The 23,448-nt window shown below is 39.0% G+C and overlaps 1 long non-coding RNA gene across 1 annotated transcript; it reads left to right on the top strand.

The window, feature by feature from the left end:
* The first annotated feature begins 639 nt into the window (after positions 1-639).
* On the top strand, positions 640-7,000 carry LOC139710094 (uncharacterized). Its single transcript, XR_011709429.1, has 3 exons — positions 640-933; positions 2,241-2,385; positions 5,267-7,000. It is a non-coding gene; the product is annotated as an uncharacterized lncRNA (long non-coding RNA).
* The last annotated feature ends 16,448 nt before the right edge of the window (positions 7,001-23,448 follow it).

Here is a 23,448-nt window from a genome sequence, read left to right as displayed (position 1 = left end):
GTCCAGGCCTACTACTGAGTGGTAGTAATAATAGTAGAAGTATTTTCATGGAATGCAAATCAGTAGCACATTCACATTACATACACATGTACGCAGCCGAGTGCAAGTAGCATTGAAGTTGATTATTCCAGTAAAATGAGTGACATGATGCACGCTTGATAGTAAGAGTGTTGAGTGCACACGCCAAAGGTAATTGTTTATTGTGACATCAGACTCAGTAGACCTAGTCATGCAATGGAACAGAAACTGTTTATTAATTGTAGACCCCCTATTTTAATATGGGAGTCAATAGAAATTGGTGATGTCAGCCAATATGGCCCATGCGATAGAAGTTTTTACAGTTCAGAGCTTGACGCCACTGCACTGGCACATATGGATTTTACCCATACACTTAAGCATCAACCTCTTTAAACCCACCGCGCGCTGCAGTAAATAGCAGTAAAAATGTGTAATTTCCTCCTTTCTTCAACCATATCTTCTGATTCGATCGGCCTAGTTCACCACCGGAAAGAGCATTAGAAAATTTAACTTTTCTTCTTTATGATGATGTAAAAATTAAGATTTTTTGTTGTTCCATTGCACCGTCATTTATTGCTCACTTTTCATTAATTTGGTCAAAATTTCTGTGGTATCGATCTTTCTTACTGAACTCTTCCGACTATATCTAGCGGTTTCTTGCCGGGAGTGGGCTATTTTTCATCACCGGAAAAAGATTGAAGTCCTTCAGGTTATTCTGAACAGTTTGATATATAAAGCATTTCCATTGGATGAATAATACCCCCGTCAAAAGATTAAACCAATTGGGAGCTTTGTCTCATTTTGGGAAGTTTGCTATGAGTTCCGCGGAAACCGGAATTGCACTGATTTACGTGTGTTACGTTGCCCACCGGTTGTGTTGCCTCCTGTCTGGCTCGGGCATAGCCGCAAATTTTGGTAAGTTTAACTTGTTTCTCTTTAATATTATATCATCAAAGTTATACCTGTTTATAAATAAACGTTTGAGGAACATTGTAAAGTATGTTGAGCCTGATGGCATGCACAGAATCGTTAAAAGGGATGATTGAATAAAATCCATAATTCTTTCGGTACGATGTCGTTACACTGAAATCTGCAGGCAGCCAGCGAACCGGGTCGTACCATCCTTGCTCAGGGGAAGTCAAGGGGTTTCAATAACGCGGATCAGCTGGCTGCGCTTACTGGGTACTCTCAGAACTCGTGCATTGCATGCATACAGAAGGAAAATAATTGTATTGAACTGTGTGTGTGTGTGTGTGTGTGTGTGTGCATTTGTATGTCTATATTAATGATTCATCATCTTTCTTAATCTTACTCATTTGATCGATGAACAGGCTTAGACTTAGTCCTAGCAGCGGCGGATCCAGGAATTCCCTAATTCTAGTAGAAACCTCTAAAGCCTAAACTAAAGGGGGGTGGGGCTCACTTTTTTCCATCGTCGGCTGCCATCAGCAGAATCTCCAAAATCATGCTCAGTGGGGGGGGGGGGGGGGGGGGGAACTTTTTTCCCGTCACCGCACACTGACTAGCAAGAGAATCTTGAATGAAAATCATTCTCAATGGGGGGGGGGGGGGATAGGCAACACATTTTCTTTCCGTCATCTGCCATTTTTCTAATTTTTTTTTTTTTTTTGCTAAAAAAAAAAAAAAAAAATCAGAAAAATTAAAGGGGGGCGCGCGCCGTTTGCGCCCCCCTGGATCCGCCACTGGTCCTAGTAACATTGCTGGAGTAAAGTAAGTAAAGTATTTACTGGGGAGGGGGTAAAAAAATGTTTATCCCGGCTTCCCATCCCATGCTAATGATTAAAATTAAGGTAATGTTGGGTCTAACGTTAATTTGGATCGAAGGATTCAACTTGTAAGAGCCTGCACTGACACTGCATTTCCTTTTTTTCTCTCACTTTGGTTTTAAAGAGACTCTGGGTCTGGCTTTCTTTTCTGTTTGTTTGTTTTCTTGTTTTCTTGCATCACTTCAAGGGAATAAAAGGAAATTCATTTGGCTGCAAAGCAAATTTACATGTATGCAAAATAATTACCTAAAAATGCAATTTGAAAAAATTCTGTGTAGCCTATAGATCTACTGTTTTCTCTTCGGCCCCCCAAAAAACCCAACAACAAAAAACACGATTTTAGCCCCAAGCCAAAGGAATTTGAGACAATTTTCTTTTTTTCTTTAAAAGTCATCAATAGACAAAAACAATTTCCTTTTGTTTTATATATCACAGACAGACCTCCACTGCCATCATCCTCTACTGCGGCTCATGATGTTCAGTCGGTGCTCAGCCAGAGACGAAATACTCTGATCAGCCAGGATGTACAAGCGAATGTTCAGTCGACCTGCTGCACAGCAAGATGCTAGAATTATAACTGGTAAAATCACTGCATGAATTTTTTGACTTCTCTGTCACTGTGCTATAAACTTAAAGTATGCACTATATTTTTGTTTCTGTTCATGTTATGAATAGCCAGGCTAGGACTTAAACTGTATAATTTGCTTGGAATAAAAAAAAAAAAAGTCAATAATAGTTTTAGTCATACTGGCAGTTATTGTCATTTCACTTTTGATTTATGCATATGTTGGGGAGACTGGGGAGAAGTGGGACATATTTTCAATTTTATGAATTCTACCCTGTAACTCCCAGAATATTTAGGATAGCCAGCTCCTGTTTACACGTCAAAGACAATGGGTACTGCGGTGTATTGTGCAGTAGTTTTTATTAGGCCTTCGTCTTTCCTCTGTATGTAATCAATGACTTTACAAACTGTTATTTGGGGAATTAGGGGGTGACTTGGGACACCCTGGGGAGAAGTGGGACACTGGCAGGGGTAAAGTGGGACAGTAAGAAACTTATTTGGGAGAAGTGGGACATTGTGGGGAGAAGTTGGACAGGGAGTGCAATAAGAATCGGTGTGTCAGTTTACCCCATTGGTAAAAAATACTAAAAATTAGCTCATAATCAGAGGTTTAGGTATTATCCTAAGAAATTTCGTGAATTCTTTTACACATCTACCAGACCATTATGTAACTCAGGTGTAATACCTCCACAGCCTTGTATGGTATCTGTAAATTTACTTACCATTTCAAGAAGGCAGCAAGACCTGTGAAAAAAGGACACGTTTTTAAATCTAGATGAAGAGTGCTTAGCAACACCTGTTAAGGGATATTTCAAAAGCAGACTGTTCATCAGTTTATTAGTGTTTGAGTTATAGAGCTGTCCCACTGGCTTAGTGCAAAGAGCGCGGCGCGTTAAATGGCGCGTGAAATGGCGCATCAAACGGCGCGTAAAAAATGAATAAAATATAGATTTTTGTGGCATTGCAAAAAGTTTTCTATTTTTCGAGTAATTGCTATTTGCGCTGTTGGTATTTATACATGTCGATCATTATACATATACATATACATATACAGCACAGCATAATTATGCCATAGGTATTGCATACACTGTAGCTGATGGGCGGTAGTGGAGCGTTACGGAAAGTCAGCATGACACCGTCAAAGTTACAGACCCAAAGTTAAACGAAATTTGCGGTGAGTAACTTTACTTGTTTTGGAAATTCTATTCTTTTTTGATGAAAACCGCAAAACTAATTCAGTAGATTGTCCTAATCAATTTATTCGGCGTTGATTGATTCTAATCGTCTGTAGTTTTAGGAGCCATTCTGCGCGTGTTTTGGTGAAAATACCAGTGCAGTCCCACATATGGTATTTTATGTTTGCTGGCTAATCGGTCAACTGATTTGCCAGTAGGATAGACCGAATGAAAATCTGTCGGAAATTCACTGGCCTCTTATTTTATAAGGACGTCTGTAATTAATAGGGAAATGAGCGGCCAACCCTATTTAAAACTAGACGATTAGAATCAATCAACGCCGAATAAATTGATTAGGACATTCTATTGAATTAGTTTTGCGGTTTTCACAAGGAAATAAGATATGCAAAACAAGTATTAAAAGCTACTCACCACGAATTTCGTTTAACTTTGGGTCGGTAACTTAGACGATGTCATGTCTATGGCTGTGCTATTAAATGTATGTATACAATGACATGTACTACTTGTTAGAAAAAACATTTCTTACTTTTGATCCTTAATAGTTCGGAAACTATATATCAGATGACACTGTCGTGGATATGAGAAATAGCTTAATAGTGTACAATTTAGTTGGAGGTGATTTGAATACGAAAGCATAAATAGGTTTCAATAAATCCATGATTGATTTTAAAGTTATATTCCAGATTTTGGTCAAATTCTAATTCTCGGTAGAAAACTTGATCTTTAATTACACAGAAAGCAATGTTGTGTATCTGAGTGTGTGCTTACAATGACCTCGAACAATGGACATGGATACCACCTTCATGACCTTTTTCAGAGCTCTGCCGACTAAGCTTCTGGTCTCTTGCTCACAAGCACATGAATGCTTTATTAATGATTTATGTTGGATTGCCCTAGACACTGCTAACCTGAATTCATGGCAAAGGGTAAAATGCACGCACAAAAAAGTAAGCCCTGTTTCCATGTGCTTGCATACCACACGTTTCATTCCAGCTGACAATCATTTTCAAAATTTGTCTCAATGAGGCTATCACTAAATTTGGTATAAGCTTAAAATCTAAAGTTTTTTTAATACAATTGTTTACTAGTAATCTGACAAATTTATAGTTTTTTTTCGATACCATGAATTCAGACTAGCAGAGCCCAGGGCAAGCCACATGAATTGATAATAAAGTATTTATGTGCCCTGGAGCAAGAGACAAGAAGCCTAGTCGGCAGAGCTCTGAAAAAGTGGTATTCATGTCCATTGTTCAGGGTCATTGTAAGCACACACTCTGACCAAAATCTGGACCCTAACTTTAAAATTAATCATGGATTTAATGAAACCTATTCTTTCATATTCAAATCGACTCCAACTAAATTATTGTACACTATTCAGCTAAATCCATGACAGTGTTATCTGATTTAGTTTTCGAACTATTAAGGATCAAAAGTGGGAAATGTTTTTTTTTTTTGTAACACGTAGTGCATGTCATTGTATGAATACCAACAGCGCAAATACCAATTGTTCGGAAAAAAATTGAGCTTTTTGCAACGCGCCGTTTAACGCGCTGATTGACGGGCCATTTAACGCGCCGCGCTTTTTGCACTAAGCCGTCCCACTTCACCTCCTGTTCCACTTCACCTCGGTCTTCATAAAATGTACTAGGGACCATGCACAGAGCCAAAAATTGTGTTCTTTTTGTAAATATTTCTTTCAGGTTATGGATCTGAGAAAGAAGAGGCGTGTGGATTATGCTTCAATTCACGACCATGGCTTTGAAGATGTCAGTGTGAACTTAAATGAACGTCTTCACGAAAAGAAAGACAAATGGTCCACAGCTACGCTATTCCGCTTGGAAGTCCTCGATGAAAGAATATCTGATAAAGGTGATGAAGTTTTAGTCCATTATGTCGGATGGGAAGATAAGTACAATGAATGGAGACTTAAAAGTGAAGTTGTAGATGTGAATGAGGAAAAATCAGATGCTCTGGAACTTGTGAAAAAGGATTTGCTTGTCAAGGTGAAAGAAAACCTCAATATTTCCCGTGTTCAGGACACCGAAGTTACTCTGCATATTCCCATACAAGTAGAAACATTCAATAGGTTTGTGGAGGTCATAAATGGTCATCCAGTCCGTTTGAAAAGGAAAGACATCTTCACAGCTGATTGGGCATCCGTTGCCACATTTCTAGGGACTGATTGGTTTTTTCGCATAGTCAATGCAGCAGGAGACTTTGCTTATGTTGTGGAGAGCACTATACAGATATGGATACATGAAAGAAGGTGCCTGGAACAATATGTTGTAAATGTGGAAACAAAACAACTTGACAAAAAACTACTCCATCGTGGACATCTTCTTGTTTTTCGTTTCGTGAAAGATCGAGGAAACAAGTTTGAACTAGGCAAAGTAGGGGTCACCTTATAAAGCATGGGCTTGTTATCTCATCTGTAACTTCCAAGTAATTCATGTACACATTCGGACAAATTCATATGGTTGTGTAGCTCATTAGGCTTTCAAATTCATATTTAATTGAAACTTTGCCAGATATATCTGAGTTCAAACTGTGACTTTCAAGTAATTCAAGTACACATTCGGACCGATTCATATGGTTGTTTAGCTCATCAAACTTTCAAATTCATATTTAATTGAAACTTTTCCAGATATGCGTGTATCTGAGTTCAAACTGTGTGTGTACAATGATGTAACTTACACTGGTGTTTGAACTGGGTGGAAGTTTTGAAATCTTCCAACTGATTTAGATTTTTGATTGTGTTCATCGCTGACTCATTTTGGTCGATTCAACTTTGGACACACAGTACTTACAGTGAGAATTACACTGCCTGAATTGTGTAAGCTTCAATCTAAAAACCTAAGTTTCCAGCTGACTTTACTTTGTATTGAATTATGACTATTGTGCTAAAAATTACTGTTTAAACCCCCCCCCAAAAAAAAAAAAATAATAAAAAAATGAAACTGTTGACTGTGAAGCTAATTTTTTCCTCTTTGGCACTATACTTAGTATTTAGTGTAAGTTTTCTACCTGCAGTATTTGGTGCACCTTCTGGAACAAATTCAGAATCGTGGGTAATTTACATCAATTGCTTTACTTTGTACCAGCTAGTACGCGAAAGTGATATGGGACCTGGACTCAAACAGAGTGAATCTGTACTAAAGAAAATATTTCATTTGAACAGCATTGATGCAAAATATGCAGATGCTGGCATTGTTAAACGTCTCGATGACAAAATACGATATATTATGCGACCTGCATCAAAGGCTTTGAGTGCTGGTGGCAGGCAAGGTCAACAATTTTTGGACAAGTTGAAAAGCACCATATATAAATTAAATCTCGGTGGAGTTAAAAGACAAATGGAACATGAACTAGAAAATGAAAGGAAACGTAGGAAGGTAGCAGAAGACGAAGTTAGAGGCCAGAAAAGACAAGCGAAAGAATGCCAGAAGAGTGCAAAAACAGCACATGGCCCATTCTCAGTAAAAGCGTTCAAATACGGAATTTTGGTGTCGCCGACATTCCATGACAGTTTGCGGTTCCCTGAAACCTATTAGATACTATTTAAATGTTTATAATATATCACGAGGACTTTATTTGTTAAAAATAAACACGATCAAATGCGGTTGTCTGCCTTTTTGTATAAAATTTTGCTGTTAAACTTCGTTAAGACCCCCAAAACGCAGTGTCGCCGGCTATTTCAGAATTATGTTTCATTGCTCCTCTCCGTCCACAAACACACTTTCCAAATATCATTTTCATGGACGATGAGCATATCATATGTGCTAATCACAAAACTCAAAAAGTTCCAAAATTTTTATTGACTTCTTTTTTTATAGCCTTTTGAAACCTGTCGCCAAGTTCACCGCCAGATACGTTACCAGTTTCTTTATTGTTACAGCATTGCGAAAATAACAAGACTATGCAATGACCCTGTGTATATGAAACCCTGAGGATATACTTCATACATTGCAAGTACTTAGATTTTTTGTGCAACAGCTATTTATTGAGAATACGGTACAATGTTTGAAATATCGGTTTTCTACACTTTTATTTGGACAGATACGTTACATACTTTTCAGGCCACCCACTGCGACAGATATTGCAATGTCAGACAAATTGTATATTATACATTACTCCTCAGAATGACGCACCGATTCAACATTAAAGTTTAGTACAAGTGAGAAATATTTGGTAGATATCGCTCTCATAATAATATGATCGACCATATACGTTACCACAGATACGTTACCCCAGATACGTGACCGAATTTTGCTCATTGGTCTTGTGCTTTCTGGGGATCAAATCTGGTCAAAATTCATCCCTACACATTACATGCTTCGTTTTGTTGGACCTCAGGATTATATTCTTACACCAAAAGGACAGAGAGGTGAAAAAGAGCAACACTTCCACATGATTTTTCTTTCTGCGTCAGTGTCTCACAACTTAATGCCAAGTTTTTCGACAGATACGTTACCACATAATCAAAATGCTGAAAAGAAATTGTAAATGTTTTTACAAACAAATCGTTGTGTGCTCATAAACTCCAAAGTTCTATTCTATAAAACCCAGCCACTTTCATATTCTATGCAACAACTTTGAACGTTTATTTTACAAGACGAAGCTAAGATTCAGCATATCAGTTTTTTGCTTTTCAGATTTAGCAGATACGTTACGTATAATTCAGGGCACCCACGGTGACAAATAATGTTATGTAAAACAAAGTGTTCATAAAACAATTCTGCATAGAATGACGCTTCCATAAAAAATTAAAGTTATGTTCAAATGAAGAATATTCAGTAGAAATTGCTCTGTAACTTCACCGACAGATTCATTTACGGTACGCCAGATACGTTACCAAACTTTGAAAGAGTAAAAAGTAGTTTATGAAACGCTTCCGAGAAAAGTTTCAGTGTTCTGTTGCATATTTATTCTAGTGCTTTTCAACATATGAAGAACTACTCAAGATTCATCTATAAGTTGAACAATTATTTATTCATTTTCATTAAAAGGGATGAGCCAAATACGTTACCATAGGTTAAACAACTGTTTAGCATATCGAGTTCATAGAGACTGTACCTACTTACTTCTAAGTGCCTGCAAAAATATATTTTTTAAACCTTGTTTGCATTATCCATCAAAACTTAATGAATATTTATAGTCAGATGGATAAATACATTCAGACGTAAGATGAGAATATTCTGTGAATGAAGAACTCAGCTTTCACATTTAGGGCTCTTTTCCACTACATTTCATAGTTTAAATATTACGTACAATGTTTAAAATGGTTAATTTGAGCTTACATCATTCATTTTTACATCAATTCATGAGGTAAATAATTAAACAGGTGATATTTACTAATTCATACACAACTTAAATTATTACTTATATTTTACCAGATACGTTACCAAAGGTGATTCGATGTTTTTCAATAGTTATTTCCCCAGGAAAGCAATTCATATTTGTTTCCTGTGGAAATTCCAGATCGGATCGTTCCCTTTGCATGATTTGTGGGATTCGAAACTTTATTTGTAAGCGAAATTTGCTAAAAATACAAAGTGAATCTTAAGGTTATATTTCATTTCAGCAAAAAGCATATTTCAACCTACCACACAGAAATAATTTCTACCGATTAGCAAGGAATGACAACATCTTTACCTCTTGAAAAACCCCAATATCTTTAGGGGGGACAGATGTCTTTTCCTGAACAGAAATTGGATCAAAACAATAAATTTAATTCAGAGTTAGGAGTCCATACAACATGTAAATTTGCGGTAACGTATCTGATTGGTGATAAAAAATCATATATGATGCTCTATTTCAATTCATTTTTACTCAATGAATGGCCATCATTTAGAATGTTCCACTTTTTGTTTCGTATTTGACCGGTTTTGAAGTTTCCGAAAACACATCTTTGAATGTATTACTTTGTGGTTGATTTTTCGGTTTTACTCACATGGAATTGAACACTTAATCTGAGAATGGCCCACATGTGTTATTAGGAAGACTCCTTAAAAGACGCACAAACAAAAGGAAAGTCCTACCTAAAACAAAATATGGGCCAACCTGGAAAAGTGTACAAAAGAAAAACCTTAATGAAAGTGTGAACTTTGCTCGTGACCTGCTGGCAGAAGATAACATCAAAATCCAGAAAATGCTTGTAAAAGATCACTATGGAAATACTGTAGGCTACCATGATTATCCAACAGACGACTTGCCCTCTGGACCCTCGGTGGATCGGATGCTATACATAAAGGACTCAAACCTTATTTCAGATGATGCCTACCAAGAACTAGCCATAGAAAATCAACAATTCTTAAACCAATTCAAAGATCACCTGCCTATACGAACCAATTATCCATCACTTTATGCAATTCAACAACGCAGGGCAGAATTAAATGCCACATTTTCTGTACAGCTACTTCCAAACAAAAAAGGTGTTCAAGAGAGACTTGAAGTAAAACTCAGACGTTTCTTGGAAAGTGCTTGGCCGATAACTGATGATGAACTTGTAATCAAAATCACAGGTGACGGAACATCGGTTGGCCGTCTACATGTAACCAATTTTGGAATGACAGTAATTACAGATTCTTGGCGGTCGGATGACCTATTGTTAGCAATTGGAAAGATCCCTGAAAAGTACAACGAATTGGCAGATGCACTACAAGACATAGTACGAGATACCCAGTCACTTCAGGAAATTACAGTTCATGGCAGAACTATCAAACTGAAATACATTATTTGTGCTGATTTGAAATTTACTAATATCATCCTTGGCTTAGGTGCCTGCTCGGCAAATTATTGTTGTGTGTGGTGCCAAACACATAAAGGGGAATTTCACCGTCTCAACCAATCTGGAACTGCAAGGAACATATCCGAAATGAACCAGCTGTGCAAAAAGAAGAAAACCAAGAAAACGGAAAACTACAATTGTTTGCATGCTCCAATCTTCCCCCACATTCCAGTCACTCACGTCATACCAGATCCCCTCCATCTGTATCTCCGCATCTCGGACCAGCTGACCCGTCAACTTGTACTACGCATCAGGACAAACGACAACATTACGAAGAATGACAAGAATGTTGACAAATTGAATTGCCCATCTATGTTGAAATTCGAACAGTTTGTCCAAAACCTCGGAATCGAATGGCAGTTTTATGTTGATAAACAAGGTTATCTCACTCATCAAGACTTCATTGGGCCACAGCATCAAAAAATTCAAAAGGCCATATGTTTAGAGGATTTTTATGGTTCTGATAATCCTAAGCTTGAAGATATCAAGTTTTTGTGGTCGAAATTTGGAGAGCTAGTTAACCAGATGAAAAAGGATATGACAGAGGACGAGTTGGTGGAATTCCAGTCACAAGCTTGTGCATGGGTTGACAAATTCTACCGAGTCCATACTTCAGGTGATATCACAGTATACATGCATGTATTTGCAAAACATGTCAGTGACTCAATCCGCCTTCATGGCAATCTCAGCAAGTTTTCACAACAAACTTTTGAAAAATTGAACGATCGAATAACTAGCTGGTATTTTTCTTCTTCAAATCGACGCAATATTGAAGCATTGAGACAAGTTATGAACATCCAAAATAGAGTCGAGTACCTGGAACCATCATGTAAACGTGAAGGTTACAGAAAGACATGCAGTGTGTGTGGAGTTTCTGGGCACAACAAGCGTACCTGTCCTGAAAAAAACACAAAAAGCAACCAAACGTGAATGTGGAGTTGTGCATTACTGATTATTCACATTAATGGCCTGCAAAATTCGGAAAACATTGGCCTTCACTTAAAGCCTTTTCTAAAGCTTCGCTAAAGTTTAGATAATGTTAGGCATATTGGACTACAGTGTATCCAATATTCAAATCTTACAAAAGCGTAGTGACAATAACATCTTTGTTATCATCGGTTGATTCTTTGGGAAAATTTGAATTTCACCTTTGAAGATATTTAAACCATTTCATGGTAATGTTTTCATTTTTCTTTAAAAAATGCCCTTCCCTTCTTAAAATGTAGTCATTGTATACTAGTATGAGAAACCTGCATAGGAAGATTATATCGTGCATTTTTCAGCTAATTCCACGAGTGAGAAGATTAGGAATTGGTTTTATACCAAAAAGAAGTTTAACCCATAGATCATATTTTTCATTCAACATGAGTTATATGATACAGGCTTTAACTTGATGTTATTGCTAGTGAAGATTTTGATACCTTTTATATCGAAGTATGCAGTAACATGCAACATGACTATGATTACTTCTTTCTGATCAGTTTCTCATGGTTTGTTGTTTACTGCGATTCAACCATAGAGTTACATACTACGAAGACTAGAGTGAGTAGTACGCGTACCAGTGCATGTTATCAAACAGCCCTAATTGAACTACAGCGCAGTCCCTTTAGCGTGTGCACCTATGCGTAATTACACACATTGGTTGGGGCGATCTGACGCGTCACGTAGGCAGTAGCCAAGTAGTAGCCAGCTAGCTTTGTCTTCAGCATAGAGTTCAATGGTTGCACAGTCCCCTATTAAAATGTCAGGGCGCGTTCAATGAAGGGCGTCTCTTCCGGGTTAGTGCGCACTTTAGTACTTAGTAGTATGTAACTCTATGGATTCAACACATCTGATGATTCTGATCTAACATACTGCAATGAATATTAATATCTTATTGACAAGTAGAAGCCAGTAATTAGGCTTTTCATTAAATAGATTTGATTATTTGTAAAATATGTTCCACATACAGAGATGCCACTTTTCAGGAAATTTCCTGAATTCAGGAAATTTTTCCAAGGAAAAACAGAACTTCAGGAAATTTAAACAATGTTTGTACCTGAATAATAAGTGTAGAAGGGAAGAAAAGACTGTGAAAGAAGAAAATAATGATTACTACAGTACATTTGCGTCCATTCTTGTAGGTAAATTGCAATTATTATAAACAGGTGAGTGTTACAGATAGTAGTTCGGGAAATTTTGAATAGCACCCCTGGCATCTCTGCATATGTACAGTGAAACCTCGTTATAACAAGCTCGGATATAACGAGGTAATTTTTCAGGTCCCATTCTTTTTATACTCTTTGTTTTTATCCCTGATATAACGGGCTTGTACCGAAAGGTTGGGTTGCGTCGCGTCGCGTTGACGCGAACGCGACCATTCGGCCAAAGCTCCCCCGGTTTGACTGAAAGGGTGCATTGGGAGCGTTGGGAGCGTTGGCGTCAACGTGACGCGACGCGACGCAACCCAACCTTTCGGTACAAGCCGATATAACGAGATACCCGATATAATGAGGAAATTTCTGTGGTCCCAAGGAGCTCGTAACGAAGTTCCCCTGTAAATGAGTGCTACAATTTTAGTGTTATGGAAACTACTGTAAAATTTTTCCATTCAGTATTGCTATTTCTGAGCAAATAATGAATTTGTTAGTATATTTATTGCATTGGCTTGTGTTGCCAAATGTAGTTCAGTTTAGTGCCTAAAATTGTTCTGCCATTGAAATTCTATCACATTTGAATAAATTGTTGGAAAAAGAAACCAAACTTCCACGTGTAGTATTTGTATTAAAATTATCAAAATTTTGAGAGCCAGAGGAAGCAATAAGCAATCTTGGGGTCAGTGAGAAATCGAGTTATCTGATATGAAAGTGTAGACATTCCAGAAACAAAACATGAGGAAGAAACAAATAAAAAGAGCAGAGAGAAAGCAATTGAGAGAGAAAGGGGGGGGGGAAGAGAGTGTGCAAGAGAGAGAGAGTGTGTGCAAGAGAGAGAGAGAGAGACAGAGTGTGTGCAAGAGGGGGAGAGAGGAAGGGATGGGGGGGGGGGGCAGATTTCGACAAGTATAAGGAGATAGATGAAATTATGAGAGAACGAGAGAAAGAGTGGGAGAGAGAGGAACCCAACACTGGAAATATCAATTTGTTATGTACAAAAGACATTCCTCTTTTTTTCCCAGAGAATTGTAAGGTTTATTTATACGGGTAAGAAATTTGAAATGAGATTGCAGCAATTTGAGCCAGATTTCTCATTTCTAATTCATAGATTACATGTCAATATAATAATCCAAGATTCATGGAGACAATACAGAATGACTACACGAATTACAACATCTAAAACTCCAAAGATTATGAATATTTCCATGTCATTTGCAGGTCAATGGACTGACTGGTTTGATCAGATCATTTTGTAAAGCTGTTCTCACAATAAGTTTTTGGAATAAATTCCACATAAGTAGAAAGAAAGTAACTGAGAAAAATCATTTTTGAATACATAAAGTGAACAAAAAAAAAATCTGAAATGGGATTTGAACCTGCAAACCTCGGTTTATCAGTCCAGTGCTCTACCAACTGAGCTATTCAGTCTTTTGTAATCTTGTTTGTTGTAAAAATGATTTATTTTGTTTGTATCTAAACTTGAAATATAATATCCACAAAATACCATATCTAATCACATACTAGTATCTAAACATCCTGTAACCACCAACAAAACATAACTGGACCTATTTTGTTAGCTTTATAGGGGGCAGGAGATGTATGTATACATGCATGCACACGTTAGCACGAGCGCTGTTCGCTCGGCTGTGTCTAGCGGGCCAGAAAATCTGAGCAATTGCAGAATACCCCAGCTCTCTTGTGCGTACTTCCCCTTAATAACGTGTTTCTATGGCCGTACGCTAACGGAATAAAGCACAGTGTCTATGGGAGACACGCTCGGAATGAAGGATTGCCGGGGTATTCTGCAATTTAGCCAAAAAATCTGCTGCAAAAGAAACAGTTCCGATGCAGTCAGTGCGTGACCGGGGGTGGTATTCTGTAAGGATCCTAGGACAGCTCTCGCTCCTAAATACGCGATTGGTATTCTGTAACACCGCGCGTAGGAGGAGAAATAGGATAGTGACGTCAGGGATCCTTATTTCTCTCCCAGTTTAGGATAGGGGCGTAACTTGATATGTTAATTAGATGTAATTAGATGTTAATGAGATCTTAAGATAAGTGGTATTCTGTAAGCACAAGTAGGATCGAGTTTAGGAGCAAAAATAAGGATAGCCTCTAGGCAATCTTTCTCTGGCGATTATGCCGGGCTATTGCGTATATAGGCCTACTGACGACCCACTGTCTCTTATTTTGTATGTTCATGAACAAGAAAATAGATACATGAATCGTATAACAGAGTTATCTGTCCCTTTCATACTGAGGATTCTAAAACTGCAGTCTATTAAAGGCAGCCGATCGCCATCCCTAATGGTACGTAAACTCCGAACGACCGAAGTTTGTGCATGCAATTGCGCAATGCTACCACTGAGACAAGTGTGTGTGTGTGCGTGTGTGTGTACGCATCATACACAAACATTGTCACCGCGAGCTGCGGTGATTGGAGGAGAGAGGCCAGAAGACGCTGCGGCGTGTGTGTGTGTGTGTGTGTGTGTGTGCGTGTGTGTGTACGCGTCATACACAAATATTGTCACCGCGAGCTGCGGTGATTGCAGGAGAGAGGCCAGAAGACGCGTGGCTCTTTCGGCCTCTCTTCATGTGCATGCGCACTGAGAGTGTGCGTCCATTCGGAAGCTCTCGTGGCTCGCTGGGACAGCCATTTTGGGTTAGGAGATAAGCACAGGGAGCTCTCTTGTAGCCTATCGTATTTTCGCTGACCCATTGAGCCAGCGCTATTCTCATTCGGGGGTCACTACATTTGATACAGAATGGGGGAGGCAGCGTGTTGCGTTCGTCTCCGTGCCGCACAAACCACTCGCCACGACTGAGTGTCTTTAAGTTCGAAACAGTTGTATTCTTTATCTAGCTGGTATGTGTTTATTTGTTTGTTGTTCGCCATTTTCAATTCAATTCACACTTCATTTTATTCGGCACAAAATAAATAAAAAGTACATTATGTACACAATAACAACAAAAGCTATTATTCTAATTATAATTAATATTGTAATAATGATAATAATTATTATCATTATTAATATTATCATTGTTATTATTATTATCATTATCATTATTATTGTTATTATTATTATTATTACTATTATTATTATTATCATTATTGTCATTATTGTTGTTATCATTATTATTATGCTCAACGTCTGCCCGAACGTCATGCGGACGCGGTGCAAGTAGCCTACCTTCGCCGCCCACATTACGTGACCTTCGAAGTCGTTGCTATGAAGATCTAGTAACCAAAGAAAAAGAAACGTACGCAGTGTGCTTCTAGGTCGCGTGAAGAATAAAGCAGGGCCGACTGAACGTTTTTAAAAGCGTGGGGGCCTACTTCCGGGTTTCATGAGCTAACAAGAAAAAAAAATAAAAAAAGGTCCTCAGCTCCTCTCACCCTTTCCATTTCTGGGTTTCTTCAGCTGACAAGCGAATAAAAAAAAAAAAAGTCTACATTGGAAAAACATAACCTTACCGCGCTCCGCACACTTCAAGATCTCTATCTATTTCTATTTAGTGCCACTTACGTACTTCCGGGTTAAAAAAATTGTGGGGGCCCAAAGTGATGACACCTTATGTATTTCTTTGTGTTCCGCCGGCCATGTAAAGTATTAGTAACGCAACGATCCATACGCTCACATTATTGTTAAGACGTACGTATAGTGTGTGACGCAACCCGGTGACCTAACAGTCCATGTGCATGGATTAACATTTTTTTTTCCAAATGTAGTGAACTTACGTGTTTATACGGTTACAGCTCGTTATTCCGAAGGTTCGTTATTCCGAATGCTCCAGTCCGAAGATTCGTTATTCCGAAGGTTCGTTATTCCAAATTTCATTTTCGAATTAACAAATCGTCAGAATAACGAACCTTCGAAATAACGCCACAAATATTCGGATTAACGAACCCTTTTTCATTTTCGGATTAACGAACCTCTAGGTATGGAGAATTTGTGTGTTTCGGATTAACGAACCTTCGGAATAGCGAACAGCACCCGTATACAAGGATATCATGGAGCTATAGTAGCTCCATGTTTATATCTTTGTTTAATCTATCAGTAATCTCCTTTATTTATTCTGTTTATTTATTCTGTTATCATTGCCCTGCATGTTAGTCTATACTACCATAAAGATAGGGGAGAGCTAGCGGGGTGAATTAAGAGGGACAAAAATTGTGATTTGATGAAGTTTCTCGAATAACTTTCTAATATCTAGAATGGCCGGGCACACGTGTATCGGACCAAAAAACTTTTGATGCTAGCCATATAACGGGTTGCTACGCTTTATTCGTATAAGTCTCATATTTGTGTTATCATTGTTTTGTTTTTTTTCCTGGGAGAAGTGGAACATTGGTTTGGTTTAAGTGGGACAAACAGTAGGTCCTAACTATAAGCAAGACATTATTATTACACGCATATCGATCATATTTATAGAATAATGTGAGCGCATGTGTGTGTGTGTCTGTGAGTGCATCTATTATTATCATTATTATTATTTATATTTATTTAAGAAAATCTTATATATTTTATAATAACTTTGAATTAAGGGCGAAGTTTGGCATGCAGTGATGATATCCCAGTTTACCCCAACATCCTCCAAAAGTTCAAAATTTGAGCTAATTTCTGCAAAAACTTTAAATGCTAATTAATGGAACTCGTAAGGTCACATCTATTATGGTGGGCTAAGTGCGTGCTAAAGCTTTGATAATCAAAATTGTATTCTTAACTGTAAAATTAGACTGACAATACATTTTAACTCCTCGCACAGTAAGAGCTGCGTGAAGCGCATGTTTGAGCAATGTAGATCTTGGGCGCGCATTGCGTAAAATTAGCCAGATGATTGGCTTATAGATACTGCGCCGGGCGTGTCCTGTCTTTCCTCATTAATATTCATTATTCATAAATGACTGTCCTAGGATAGGCTTAGGACAGGCTTACAGAATACCGATTTTGCCTGTCCTAAGGGTATCCTATTTTCTGTCCTACGCGCGCTCCTAGGATCGAAATAAGGATCGCGCTTACAGAATACCACCCCGGGTAAATAAATCGCCTTCGTGTCCCTGCCACGTAAATAGGCACCGAGCTCCGTACGTGTCACCCCCTTACTCTAAATAGAACGGTCGCGGACCTGACGCGATCCAATCAGATCCACTCAGAGTCAACCGCACAGCTGATCGGACATTGTACGCTTAGTCGGTTAGTGTATGCGCGTACAGCTGACCCGGCTGATTAAAAGCTTCAAATTAGGTGAAAGAAATCGGGGTTCTAAAATTCATATGTTGCAACATTGGCGCCCTAAACCCTGGGGCGCTCATCACACAGGGGGCTTCGTGTTTGGGCTGGTCGCAGTTCTATTGTAGCGCCCATAGGGTCTACGTACTATTGGTGGCCTAAACCAGGGAGCACCTCCCTGCCTAAACACAACGTTAAAAATAAAACCCATCTAACAGCATATGCCCTACATTTTATCACAGCATAGTGGGGCATGATAAGGCCTAGAACTGTGCCTTTCTACGTAGAAATTGACAAATTAAACCTTACAAGAGTGTAGGAAGGGGTGAACTGACACTAACTTGTTACTGTTACTCAGTGTTAGACGACAGTTAACCGTTAGGCCTACGCTACAGTAGCCTGTTACGCCCATAGCTTTACCTTTTAGTCAAGACACCAACATCGTAAATCATTAGGTAGAATGGGCGCTTTATAAGAGTCCCTGTATTATTACACTTGTACTTGCAGTTTCACCGAAATAGAGCCCCCACAATACTAGTATAACGTTAGCCTACATGTAACTTGTTACAATGTTTGGATAGACACATTAGCCATGAACAGCTAACGTTAGCACTGGCGCTTCAGGGATGGACAGCGCTGTATACAGCGGCAAGGCTCAAACTCGCCAAAAATGTAGGGCGGTTAGTGCACATCTTAACATCTTTTATCCATGGTTACTGAGTCCCAGAGTTATCAAACACATTCTTAAGCATTCATACAGTAATATACTCACCTTTAAGCAACTTGGTCAAGCTTCCGTCAGATCATGCCCTCAAAAAACTCCGGCCTGCATGACTTCTGCCTTCAAGACCAACTAAACTGTTCGAGTCAATAGCGTTTGTTTGCAAATGGTCGATGGTACACGGTAGGTAGGTACGTACAAGTACTATAGTACATGCACAATGTACATATTGTGCACTGAATGTGTGTGTATGACTACGCTATCTAGCATCGCATGAAGCAAAGTGACGGCCAGCGCCAATTCCGGTTTTAGGCGGTTCAAGATAGCGCATGACGTCATTTACAAGTCATCTGATTGGCTGAAAGTTTAAGTCCTTGTTAGATTTAGATTGCGAACAGCTTCGACACTCAACTTTTAATCGAAGCCACCTAAAATAAGTCTTAAAGACTTAAAATATTTTAAGTCGTAAGAAAGATTTAAAATTTAAGTCCTAGAAATTAAGAGAGTATAGGGATATATATATGCCTCCGCCACGAAGTGGTGTTGGAGGCATTATGTTTTCGGGTTGTCCGTCCGTCCGTACGTCCGTAGATACGTCCGTCCGCATTCGTTTACGCGATAACTTGAGTAATGTTGACTGGAATTTTACCAAACTTGGTTCAAGTATAAAGTATGATAGGGCAATTACTAATTAGATTTTGGGCGAAATCATCAACCTAAGGCCAGAGGTCAAAGGGTAAGGTCAAATCATGAAATTGTATCCGTTTACGCGATAACTCAAGACTGGATCGAGCAAATTTCACCAAACTTTATCCGAGGATGACGTCAACGCTAAGAAGAGGCTATTAGGAAATTAGATAAATGGAATAGATAAATAGATAAATATATTTATGTATATATATGTATATATGTATATATATGAATAAATAAATAAATAAATGAATAAATAAATAAATAAATAAATAAATAGATAAATGAATAAATAATAACTTTAAAAACCCGTATTCTGCACAATATACTCGAAACAGCAGTTTCCATTGTCCAACCCGTGCGCGTCGCACATTTACAGTAACACTAACATTTAGGGCTCCCTCTATTGCTCACATGCGTAAACTGAATCAAGATCTTCTGGAAGTGCCGAGTCACCTGAGCGCCCATTTTGATGCTTTCATATTCTAATCCTATATAAGATTGCGTATGTCTATAATTCCTCCATGCTGGCAACCCATTATCATGATACGCTTCAAGTCCAATGGAAAGTATCAATTTCAAAGTGAGACACTAAAGGAGAAAGATACAATATTCATCGCGTTGTAAACAGGCAGTTTCACATAGACGACTTATCAAACCAATCTTTGTTTTACCAAGAATAATCACAAGCATTTGATTGTTGATCAAATGATACTTCATGATTAGGCCTTAATGTCAACTATAGCTATAAATCAGCTTGTAGAAAGAAAAAAAAAGTCAGTCAACGAAAATTGTTCAAACCCCCTAAATTTCCAAGACCACAAGGAATTATATACTTAGCTTCCTTTCGCTCATCGGTCAATAGTCTCTAAAATCGAAATGGTAAGATGACGTTATAAGGAGGAAATTTATGTCGATTATCATATTTTTGATGGTAGCACTCGGTGCATTGTAAATTGGCATGGCTGTAGCTAATAAAATGGCTTACCATGATAATTAGTGATAACAATTTATTGACATTGACTGATGATGATGAAAACGGTAAACGAAGGTCTTAAAAAGGGTAAAAATCGTTAATGATTTATGACGGAAAAAAAAAATCAGTATATGAAAATAATATGTATCAGCAGGCGAATGAGATCATTACTGTAGTCATTGCGACCGAAGTTTGTAAGTAGACCAGTGCTTGCTTCTCAACACTATCCACTTGAGCTAGCTGTGCCGTAACATTGTTAATCTGAACGACTATACTTCCTTACCACTGCTATACGAGGGCTACTTTGCCGCCTCTTCCTACATTATATGCAGTGAGCCATCAATATCGATATTCAATAAAGGACATTTTCTTCAAAATGTATCATGACATGGTTGTGCGTTACGTACAAAGACGAAAAAACACAACAGCAACACAAGAGCACGCACTGTGGATTGGAAATCAAGAGAAAATGCTCAACGAGTTTGCATTGCTTATCTCTTATCTGACATGCTTTCAGGCATCGACGGTAGCATTTACAGCCATCTATGGCTGGACTGATTCATGAACAAAACAACACATAATGCCCATTTAGCTTTGGAATAGAAAGTCCATGTTTTTGTTTTTTTTTTGTTTTTGTTTTGTTTTATTTTGTTTTGTTTAACAGTTTGGGATGGAGAGTTTAGGTCTTGGGTGTAAGGGTAACTGAAGGGGGTGGGAGGAAGGAGGGCAGGCTGAGGGGGAAGGGACTGTACCCCTGTGGAATCAATCACACACTGTCCGCCCAGGCGTACATTGGTTTCATCAGCGTCATGGTGTCGATGTTTCATTGGCGAGTATAGGCCTACAATATTATACCTGCACCTGTGATCAAACCTGAAACATCTTACCCCCTAAAGAGCCACTTGAATCATTTCCTACAGGAGATGCTGGATAGTCATTCACACATTATCAACAGTGCTACAGTATACGAATAATTTATGAGTTGTGAGTGCATAGGGCACGAATATCGCACGAGGCGCGAGATGAGCCACTGGTCTATTCAACAAGGCGCGTAGCGCCGCGTTGAATAGACCAGTGGCGAATCTCGCGCCGAGTGCGGTATTACGTGCCCCAATGCACGAACAAAATCATAAATTATTCGTTTTATACAACACCTTGTCCACAATCACAATACAAAATTAGTGACCGCCAACTCAGGAAGGCCCAAAAATAAATGTAACAATTAGGCAGAGAATTGTAAACCACCCTGTGTACTGCTTTCAAACACTCGTCATGATTCGACCACACAGTCACAGGAATCACGAACTCCGCAGGGTCTATACCCATTCTACGCTAACGTTAGATCGAGTTAGGCCTGACTGTTAGGTCGATCTGAGATGTCGGTAGATCTAGTAGTAGGTCTAGACTTTGTCTATTTCCGAAAATGATTTTGTATAAAAACACAGAGAGATAATCAAATTACGGTTTCGATCAACTTGAAATGAAGTCTTGATGTTGGGATCACTGTGGTCCACGTAGCAGATCAGAGTCAAAGTAAAAACACAGCAGTAGGTGTAAAGGCCGCGATACATGCAACTAGCTAGGTAAAGTAACTGCGCGTACGACACGTTAACGTTGCAGTACTCGTACTCCGCCGCGCCTGGTCTGTGAGACTTACCGGCAGCGCAGCGCAGCCGGCCAGCACGTACACTGTACAATGTAGTTTGCTGGCGCTTTGCTACGGGTGTGAGCCACAGAACTCTGTGAGCGGCCATGCATTAGTACCCCCCCGCGAAGCCGTGCTATAGTACCTTCGAGCCGTGCTATAGGCCCATGCCAGGGGCCTATTGTATGGCTGTCACTCTCAATGAGTTTGATAGGTATTTTCTATTGAATGTCATGTGACATGTTCTTGGCCAATCACAATTCGACATCATTCTGAGGTGTTGTATAATACTGTATGTAACATCACACCAATTAAATAACGTCTGAATATCTGTGTTGGGGAAAAAGAAAATAACATTTCATTTGTCATCAAGCTTTTAACATCTTGACCCTGTTTGTAAGCAGGAATTATTAATTATACAACACCTCAGAATGATGTCGAATTGTGATTGGCCAAGAACATGTCACATGACATTCAATAGAAAATACCTATCAAACTCATTGAGAGTGACAGCCATACAATAGGCCCCTGGCATGGGCCTATAGCACGGCTCGAAGGTACTATAGCACGGCTTCGCGGGGGGCTACTAATGCATGGCCGCTCACAGAGTTCTGTGGCTCACACCCGTAGCAAAGCGCCAGCAAACTACATTGTACAGTGTACGTGCTGGCCGGCTGCGCTGCGCTGCCGGTAAGTCTCACAGACCAGGCGCGGCGGAGTACGAGTACTGCAACGTTAACGTGTACGCGCAGTTACTTTACCTAGCTAGTTGCTTGTATCGCGGCCTTTACACCTACTGCTGTGTTTTTACTTTTGACTCTGATCTGCTACGTGGACCACAGTGATCCCAACATCAAGACTTCATTTCAAGTTGATCGAAACCGTAATTTGATTATTTTTCTGTGTTTTTATACAAAATCATTTTCGGAAATAGACAAAGTCTAGACCTACTACTAGATCTACCGACATCTCAGATCGACCTAACAGTCAGGCCTAACTCGATCTAACGTTAGCGTAGAATGGGTATAGACCTAGACAGAAAGATCCGTCTGTCCGGAGGACTCTTTTATATTTTGCCATTAACGCTGTCCTCCGTAGACAGACGGAAGGTTGCAGTACCCATTGCTGTGTGGATGTTCTTAACCACTGTCTCTATGGAAAATTGGGTGAGGTACCTCACCCTTCTCGATTGCGTCTAATTCACGGCCCTAGGTCGGCAAATTTAAGCTTGTATGGTGAAATTATTTTTTTAAGAATACGTTACACTCACCAGATTAATGAATAATCCAACATTTTAGGAGAATTTTCAACGTAAAACACAGCCTGTCGCGTCGTCACATTCAAACTGCAGAAACATACACTATGAATCTATTAGCCAATCACATGCGAGGTAGTTTCTACGTGTTTGTTTTACTAAAACACGTACCTCGCATGTGATTGGCTTAGCAATTGTTACAGATTCAAAATGGCGACTTACTGCTCGCGAACGGCGATGTTGCGATATCGATAAAATTTCTGCATTATAACCGAGGTTATGTGAGTATTTCGATTGCACAATGTGAGAAATTTATCCCAAATATTGCTGCATAATGTGTCATGTCATGTCATACTTGTTTGAATGTAAAAAAGCTGTCTGAAATTTGGTTTATCGTAACGTTTGATCTGTGCGCGACTGCTCCACACAGGAGCCGCAATCA

The sequence above is a fragment of the Diadema antillarum genome, unplaced genomic scaffold (assembly GCF_040938485.1).
Source record: "Diadema antillarum isolate AM-2024a unplaced genomic scaffold, OU_Dant_1.0 seq00001497_RagTag, whole genome shotgun sequence".
NCBI lineage: Eukaryota > Metazoa > Echinodermata > Echinoidea > Diadematoida > Diadematidae > Diadema > Diadema antillarum.
The sequence above is the reverse complement of the archived record's forward strand: the minus strand, read 5'-3'. Positions and strand labels throughout refer to the sequence as shown.